We start from the raw sequence: 7,710 nt of genomic DNA on the forward strand, positions 1-7,710 counted from the left end.
TCGTTACCTGTCCTGCAGCTGGGCGACCGAGTGACGAAATGAAAGGCTGCATCAAAACACGCGCAGCCAGAAGCCGACTTACTGTCTCGGCAGGAGAAAGACAGGTGACGTCAGAAACCACGCGCCCCGTCACCACCGGCCTGCGAAGCACCTGAGACCCAGGGGACCGGAGAGACTCCCCTCGCACCTTCCCCCAGTAGATGCTCCGCCCCGGCGGCGCCCCCGCGCCCGCGCGCCGGGAGGGGCCCCGCGCCGTGCCCGCCTCCCCGGGGCGGGGCTGCGCGCTCCTGCCCCGCCCCTCACTGCAGTTAGGCACTTCACTACCGCGAGGTTAAGTGCAGTGAAACAGGCGTGTAAACCGCTGCTCCTATGGACAGCGAAGTTGACTTACACGGAAGGATTTGATATGAGCAAGATTCCCTTTTTTTTTTCAAGATTTTCTCCCATTGGATACAGATCAGGCCGTTAGAAATGCTAAGGAGGAAATTTCTGAGCTAAGTTATCTGAATTAAATTGCCTCATTGGGGTTAATAAGTTCTTGATCTGACCTCAGGAAATAGAAACAGGAATTAATAGACAATCATTATTTGTTATCTATGTGGGTTAATGCCAGAAATACCATGGCAAGTCCAATTAGTGGAACCATTAGCAAAATGATCAACGTGAGTGAATGTGTATTTACATGTTCTAAGACATTCAGATAAAGTCTTTAAAGTATGGATGATTCATTTGTATAATTCCCTATGTTAATCTTTTTTTTTTTTAATTAACCAGCCACCAGGCACAGTCACAGAAGACAGTAGGATTTTCGCTGTAAAGGCTCACCCTTGCACAGTGAGCACACATTGAGGAAGAGAAGGCTTGCCCAGCAACCTCAGGTGTGGAAGGGTGTCTGTTTCCAGGTGGGAAATCACATTCTTTTCACAGATGAGTGGTGGGGGCAGCTCCACACATCAACTTCTGTCTCCGCTCTTCTGTAACCATTACTCCATTCTCTTTCTCTTTAAAAGACACATTTTTTTCCCTCACATAATTTAATCCCTTCAGTCAAGTTAAGGGAGCCCTTCCATTTTCTTGAAGTAACTTTGTGTTCATTGTGCTTTGAACCATCAAATCGGTTTATGATTTTACTCTCGAAGGGAATTCTTCATCTGATTTATATGTTGCGTTGCTGGAGGTGATGCCTCAGTGTAACCTTCCATGTGTCCTGCAGACATCAGTGCATCAGTGACATGCAAATTTCATGCCAAGATGTTTTTCACATTGGTTTCCCATAATTTGACTTCCCTTTTTCCTAGCCCACTTTTGGATATCACAATTATCTCAATATTAGAAATCACCAGTAACTAATTTTTTTATCCCTTACCAGAGATCTTGCAAGATTTATAAATCTCAAATGATGCCAGGATCTAACGGCAAAGGCAGAACAAAAAAGAAGAAAAACAGAACTACAGCAGCAAAATGATCGTCTTCTTGTCACCAGGACAGGATGTTCTGTGTTACCAAGACGCCTCGGGTCAAAATCTTTACACATTGTGGTGGGTGAAGCTCGGACAGGAGGCCAGAACCCAGGTGCAAAGTCCTTGCTTCCACTTGTGTGGACGAATTAGAAAATAAAATGTGTGTGAAAACTGGTGCTTGGTCGGTAAGTTTCTCAGCCCCACCATGGCTGAGAGGCAGGGCTTTGACCAGCCAAAGCTGCCTTTGAGGAACAGCAATACCCTCAGTCTGATTTCCCATTTTGACACATTTGTGAGCCCAGCAGGGTGTGGTGTGAGCACACGCCCCTCCCCTCTAACAACACACCAATCGCAGCATCCTCCAACAACTGTGCCGTGGCACCATCTCTTCCGGGCCACAGAACCAGCCCTTCAGATGGCCCCAGGGTTGACTGGCCTGCAGTATGTCCATCAGGAAAGCAGGAGGGCTGCCTGCTGAATGCAAGGAACCTCTTGCCCTGGTGTGATGACAACCCCTTGTCTCCACCTTAGAAATGTCCCTGGAGCTTAGAAGACTACGTGACAAAATTAGCTATCAGAATGGATTTGAAAGCTTCCTTTTTATAAAACCAATTCATTTAAAGAACTTATTTATGAGCATGTTGATGTTAGCATTCTTTTTTTTTTTACTATAATGTCATTTTTAACCTATTGTTAATCCAATCAGCACTAAAGGACATGCCCCGTTCAGCAGGCATTTATGGGTCACTTTGCTCTGTGCCTGGCATTGCAGGAGGCCTTTGAGCAGCAAGCAGGCTGGTGTGAGGGGTGAAGGAAGTGTAATTCAGCTAGTGTGCACATCCTCCTATCCCTTCTCCCTCCCTCCCTCCCTCCCTCCTTCTTTCCCTGCCTCCTCTCGTTAACTATCTGCTTAGCAAACACTGCATCTACACCGGTGAGTCTATGAGACGTGCTCTATTTCCTCGAGCTGACAATCTGGTGGAGGAGACAAGTTACAAATAAGTCAACAACATGTTAAAGTGCCCTTTGAGGCTGCCGCACACAAGGAGAATATTGAGCACCAGCAGAATGGCACTGTGTTCCGCAGGGCAGATGCCGATGGCGCAGGAGCTGGGAGTCATCTTGTGTCCCCTTCACCTTTGTTAGGCGGCCTCAGATCCCTGGGATGCGGGGGCAGCGGCCCAGCACAATGGCTTCTTGGTGTGGCTGAGCTGGCACTTTCTCTCACACATTCTGTTGCTTCAAACAGAAACGCTACTATCTTTCTCACCCCTTTCAGAAGGAAGGTTTTTTTTTTTTTAATCTGACCCTCCAAAGCATTCTATTCTGCGCAGATGTTGGTGGCAGGATATTAGAGAGTTCCCTGGCAAGAGAACAAGTCTGTCTTTCTAACAAAAATAAACAAACAGCCAAATGTGCTGGAGAGGCGGGGCTGAAAATAGCTCGAGACAGAGGCTAGCTCACTTTCATTAGAGACCTGGCCGTCTCCTCAGGGTGGGGTCAGCACTGCTGCGTGTTGGAATTTAGTCAGAAAGTGGATTCTTCTCTTGAGCTGTCATGGCTCTGAGGGCAGAACAGCTTTTCTCTGGGACACAAGTGTCCTCAGGGGCCCTCAGTGGCCTATCAGCCGTGTGGGACAGAAATGGGCAGGGTTTGAGGAAAAATCCTATATATGAGACGCTGCAAGGTTTTTTTTATTTGGATTGTTTGTCTCCGAACGATGACCTCAGAAACCACACAAACACAGACACCTATCCAGGAGAGATTGTGCAAAAATTATGAAAACGTCTACTAGAAATCAATCAGGCCCTTGCACTTAAATAAGAAAAGAGTAACACACAGAGTTGTGCCTTATTACAAAGCAATGATGAATGTGATTATGTTGTACTGGGCGTGATCCTGGTCTTGATGTAGATTGAGGGAAAGAACAGCCACTGGTGTTTGTCAACCACAGAATTCTCCTCAGTGTTTTCATGTGGATTCTTTCATAACAGGCTTTGATGTGAATTTACACATGTGCTATTGGTGACATAGATCAACAGTTTAAATTCAAATAATTAGAAAGACAGACTGGGCTGAACCTTGTCTTTCTCTCCTCTCCCTTCCCTTAGGACAAGTCAGCATGGAAGAGCAGGATGACCAGGGTCGGGGAGGTGGACACTGGGGCACCACTGTCTTGGAACCTAAGGTTTAACATGATCCCTTCAGCCCACACAAAACTGGGATGATAACTTAAAAATAGGGAAGGCATGGTGAGGCTGGCGCCTAAGTCTTCCAAGATTAAAAGAGCTCATTTTATTATATAAGTAACTTATTATATAAGTTTATTATATAACATGACCGCTGTAAAAAAAGAAAAATCACACACACACAATACTATAAATTATAAAGAAGGAGAAAAAATCACTAGCAATCTCTCAAGGAAAACCGCTGCTGGCTGATATCACTGCTTGACCTTTGCTTCCAGAATTTTCTTTATGTTTGTGTGTTTGGGTTGTGTAATTTTTAAAAGGTTATATTATAACCTTTTAAAAATCTGCCTTATAATTTTTGCCATGCCAATAAATGCAGATCCGTTTCATCACTCTTAGCAAACAGATATTGCACATGTCTATAATATTTTATTTAATTATGCCTCTGTTGACGGTCAGCTCGCTTTCTGATGTCTCTCAGTTACAAGCAACGTTGTGAACGTTCTCACCCGTGTGTTTGTGTATTTGTCCTCTTACTTGTTTGGGTCAATTTCTGCCAGTGGAGTCACTGGGTCAAAAGTTCCTGACATTTGAAATTTGATTCTTGTGACCAGAGGGACTTCAGAGAGACTGACAACCGTTTGGCCCCAGAAGAAGAGCGCCCCTTGCTGGTTCCAGGCAGAGGGGAGAGGGGGCATTTGAAGTGAAAGGTGGCAGGACCATGGAGAGCTCTTCTGACTCACTGGCCCTTGCGTGCTCAAAAACACCTAAAATTGCTCTGTCTTCAAGACCAGCTTGTCCTAGAGTTGTCGTCGTGGGAAGAAGTCCACTCTATCCCCCCCCCAGTTTTCCACTGATTTCATAATTATTGAGAAAAGACTAAGATATAAGGAGAAGGTGGAGAAGGGTGGTGTGTGTGTGAGCAGGGGGAGGGTCACAGGAATGACTGAGTTGAAACCAGACACCACAAGGGGAGAAGTCCAGGTGGGGACTGAGGGGGTGGTAACTGGGCAGTGTCGTCTCTGGCAGGTGAGATTTAGCCCGATTTTTGTGGAGTGGAATAATTGCTTATTTCATCTCAAGCAACTTCTCAAAGCATCACTACTTCACTCAGCTCAAAGAATTTGCACTGGAAAAGAGTCTGGAAAGGCTCATATTAGACTTGGCAATTTTATTCTGGAGGGTGGAGTTGGGCAAGGATGAAATACTTCACATTTTGTATTTTTAAAAAGCGTTCTTAGAACTATTTTAAAAATTGTCATGAATTCCATGATTTTTTTAATATGTTAAACTAAATATTTGTTGATCAAGTAGATGGAATTTTAAATGGTGAAATTATTCTAGGTCTACTAATAAATCACAAAGGTAAGGCTGAGCAGGCTGTGTCTGTTTTTCTGTCCTTCAAAGCCATAATAAACCCCAGGATAGAGCAGATATTACGTGGAGGCCTCGGGACACAGGGGAGCAAGCAGATGTAGTTCTTAGTCTGTTGAGGAAGGTCAGATACTGTTCAGCTCACTGCATGTCTCTGAGATTTAGCAAAGGCGTGGTGGTTACAGCTAATGTTTCCCGAGCAATGACCACGTGCTGGGCAAGGCTGCTTAAGGCTTTTACGTGTTTCCCCCTTCTTCACTTGTTACAAACTCCCTGAGATCTGAGTATTACCACACTGTTCAGATGAAAAAACTCAGGCAGTGAAAGGTCAAGTAATTTGCTGCGGAAGGTCACATGATACAGTTAATCAAATGTGCAATATTTTGAATTGTAAGACATACCATGATTTTCTGCACTATCAAAAAGCGATGCCTATTAAAAATATAAAATGCCGCAGTTTGAAAGACGGATTTCAGAGATATTAGCGTGTGAAAAAATGTGTATCTGTGCTTGATGACATATTAGAGCTCGCAAATGTTCAGAGCTGTAATGTGAACGCCAGGCTTCCCCTTCCCCAACACAAACCCCTCTGAAGTGACACGACAGACTCTTGACGACTGCTCTACATCAGGGGCACTGTGCTCGTTACCACAGGAGAGCGGAGTAACGTTATTGTGAAGGAAGATACGCTGAGGGGTGGGGCTGGGGGAGCTGGGGATGTGCTCCCACAGGGGCTCATCACCAGCCTAAAAGCTGACTGAAGGGAAGTAAGCCAAGCGGGGAACGTAGCTACCTCTTCTCTGTGAACAGAAGCACTGAGCTCTGGAAGGGAGGGAAGTAGTCCGGGGAGGTGAACCCCCGGAAGTGGCGTGGGGGAGGGGAGAGGCTGAGGACAGGGGGTGCCCCTGGGGTCCCCGGGGAGGACATCGGGGACAGAGCTCAGTGGAACACAGTCAGGATGGGGGTCCCATCCTGAGACAATGGAGGTGTTTAAGACCTTGGGGATGGTGCGATCAGACCTGTGCTTGAGGAGAACGGTCACTGTCAGGAAGTGGAGGAGAAGGAGCCCGAGGTGGGGAGGCTGGGATGGGTCTGAGCAGAGGGATGGGGTCCCACAGTGCATTCAGGATACACGGCGCACGGTTCCACAGTCAGCCCAGGGGAGCAGGCGCTGCCTAGTGGGGCGGGTGAGGCTGACTCCAGAGAAGGTCATGGAGCCACCAAAAGAGCCTGAATCAAGGAGCGAGAAGGTCACCTGTTTCCTGGGCTTCTAAGAAGTCAAGTTCATTTGTTTTGGGAGCACAGAGGTTCTTGGTGACTGTGGACCACATGCCCATCCACTAGGCATCCTCTCCCCCTTTTCCAGCAGAACCCACTCCCGTCTCTGTGAACAGTGTCCCCTTCCCCCGGGGAGGCCCTGTGATGAGGTCTGGCCACTGAGTCTCCCTGTGAACAGCTTTGCAGGGACTTTCTCGAGGCCCTATTCAGCTTCTGCCCTTGTCCCACCCCCTTGTTCCTGCCTGGAAGCCAGGTGCACAGCTGACCATGGAACAAGAACCCTGCAACCGTTCAATGACCCCAGAGGTGAAGGCAACATGCTGAGAAAGGCTAGGCCACCAGACAGAGTCACCCAGGTCCCTGAGGACAGCACGCAGCCCCCGTGTCAGCCCTGGACTTTGTTACACAGAAATAATTCCATAAGCAGCCAGCCGTTCGTTCAAGCCAGTGTTTACTCTGGTTTTCTGCTGTTCTCAGCCCTGCAGCATCCTGAGTGATGCAGTCACCTTAGTGAGACTGGCTCTGCTGTGATGGGGTGAAGCCCCCTGGTAGGCTGAGGGTGAGTGTGGACAGATACGTGCTCGCCAGAAAGAGGGTCGAAGAGAAGTGGCTGTGAGACCTGCGGGGGCCGCGGGAGTGGTGGGAGGTTTTTTTTTTAATGAAAGAGACTTGGGAAAATTGAAATGAAGATACAAGGGGTCCAGCAGCGCAGAGGAAGACTTTGGATACACAAGAGAAAACTGTTGATCAGTAATCATGCTCCTTGGTGACTAAGTAGGTGAATGAGTGGGATCCAAAGCACAGGGGAAAGACGAGGCTTTCAGTTCAGCAGGACAGTCCTGTGCAGCAGGAAGGAAGGAGCGTGCGGGCCGTGCTCCCCACAGTCTTTATTAGCAAATGATAAACTATGAATGTCCATGATGGAAAGGGTGGTGTGAGCATGGCCCCCAGCATCCCGGGTCGGGGGAGAGCCCGGAGTTCCGGCGATTGTCTGGAGGCCATGGAATTACTGCCATCAGCATGTGAGACAAGCCTGAGCCAACAGGTCATAGCGCAACCAGAGAAAGGAGAAGGGAATTTCAAAGAAATGTTCATTTCATGATCTAGTTTCTTCAGATCTTCTTCAGATGCCCCATCCCCTAAAACTCAGCTGAAAGACAGTGTTCTTTGCTCCCTGCTTTGCCTCTGACTTCTGAGCACCAACCCTGCCCCGGTGTTTTAGGCTCTGATTCACTGAGGTCTCGGCTCAGCGCTTCCTCGCTTCGCTGACTTGGCCCCTTGGAGGTGAGCGCCCCCTCCTCCAAGGCCCCTCATCTGGTGCGTGAGGATCAGAATCATCTGGCCGCTCTTGTGTCCCCATCTTTTCCGCCCTTGAATGATCATGACCCGTGCTCCTGTTTCGCCTC

At 47.8% G+C, this 7,710-nt stretch overlaps 1 long non-coding RNA gene across 1 annotated transcript; it reads left to right on the top strand.

Moving 5' to 3' along the window:
• Positions 1-396: 396 nt before the first annotated feature.
• Positions 397-1,634, top strand: LOC140695782 (uncharacterized). The gene is made up of 3 exons (XR_012071603.1): positions 397-662; positions 775-878; positions 1,370-1,634. It is a non-coding gene; the product is annotated as an uncharacterized lncRNA (long non-coding RNA).
• Positions 1,635-7,710: the final 6,076 nt, after the last annotated feature.

Source organism: Vicugna pacos, chromosome 4, assembly GCF_048564905.1.
Source record: "Vicugna pacos chromosome 4, VicPac4, whole genome shotgun sequence".
NCBI lineage: Eukaryota > Metazoa > Chordata > Mammalia > Artiodactyla > Camelidae > Vicugna > Vicugna pacos.